Source organism: Colobus angolensis, unplaced genomic scaffold, assembly GCF_000951035.1.
Source record: "Colobus angolensis palliatus isolate OR3802 unplaced genomic scaffold, Cang.pa_1.0 Scaffold30, whole genome shotgun sequence".
Classification (NCBI taxonomy): domain Eukaryota; kingdom Metazoa; phylum Chordata; class Mammalia; order Primates; family Cercopithecidae; genus Colobus; species Colobus angolensis.
In genome coordinates this window covers 5,556,000-5,557,184 of record NW_012116266.1, presented here as the reverse complement: position 1 = coordinate 5,557,184, position 1,185 = coordinate 5,556,000, and the positions used below count along the sequence as shown (strand labels likewise).

The 1,185-nt window shown below is 41.9% G+C and overlaps 1 protein-coding gene across 1 annotated transcript in view; it reads left to right on the top strand.

Annotated features, from left to right (window-relative positions):
• Positions 1 to 1,185, top strand: part of LOC105517458 (cytochrome P450 20A1) — a 67,254-nt gene that overhangs the window by 63,730 nt on the left and 2,339 nt on the right. The window lies entirely within an intron of this gene.

Here is a 1,185-nt window from a genome sequence, read left to right as displayed (position 1 = left end):
AGTGAGCCAAGATTGTGCCATTGCATTCCAGCCTGGGCAACAAGAGCAAGATGCAAGACTCCATCGCAAAAAAAAAAAAAGCAAAATTTCTTTTTATTTTTTTTTGAGATGGAATCTCACTCTGTCACCCAGGCTGGATTGCAGTGGTGCAATCTAGTGTCACTGCAAGCTCCGCCTCCTAGGTTCAAACAATTCTCCTGCCTCAGCCTCCCAAGTAGCTGGGACTACAGGCACCCACCACCATGCCCGGCTACTATTTTTGTAGCTTTAGTAGAGACGGGGTTTCATCATGTTAGCCAGGATGACCTCGATCTCCTGACCTCGTGATCTGCCCACTTCAGCCTCCCAAAGTGCTAGCATTACAGGTGTGAGCCACCGTGCCCGGCCTTTTTTGTTTTCCAGTGCGTTTTTCTATTCTTTATTTTTATTGCTTCTCTTTTTGCTTTTTTTTTTAATTTATTTTTTATTTCAATAGGCTTTTGGGGAACAGGTCGTATTTGGTTACATGAATAAGTTCTTTGGTGGTGATTTCTGAGATTTTGGTGTACCCGTCACCCAAGCAGTATACACTGTACCCAATGTGTAGTCTTTTATCCCTCATAACCCCACCCTTTCCCCCAAGTCCCTAAAGTCCATTATATCATTCTTATGCCTTTGCATCCTCATATCTTAGCTCCCAAGAATTTCCCTTTTTTTAAAATTCAGAATTTAAGTCATTTAAGAATACTTGTTTTTGTGAGGAATTTTTTTGTTCTGTGGTACGTGGGTTATTTGTTTTGTTTTTAATATATGCGTTTCTTCAATGATTTTACAGAGTAAAATTCTATACAACAAAAAATGTTTCTTAGGCCCTTCATTTCCCTTACATTATTTTTTCTTCTGAGGCAGGATCTTGCTCTGTCGCCCAGGCTGGAGTGCAGTGGTGTAAACACGGGCTCACTGCAGCCTCAACCTCCTGGGCTCAAGCAATGCTCCTACCTCACCCTCCAGAGTAACTGGAACTATAGGTATATGCTATCCCGCCTGGCTAATTTTTTTTTTTTTAATTTATTTTTTATTTTTATTTTTTTCGAGACAGAGTCTTGCTCTGTTGCCAGGCTGGTCTTGCAATAAGCAAGACGCCATCTATGAAAAATAATGGGCTGGGCGCCGTAGCCTATAATCCCAGCACTTGGGGAGGCCGAG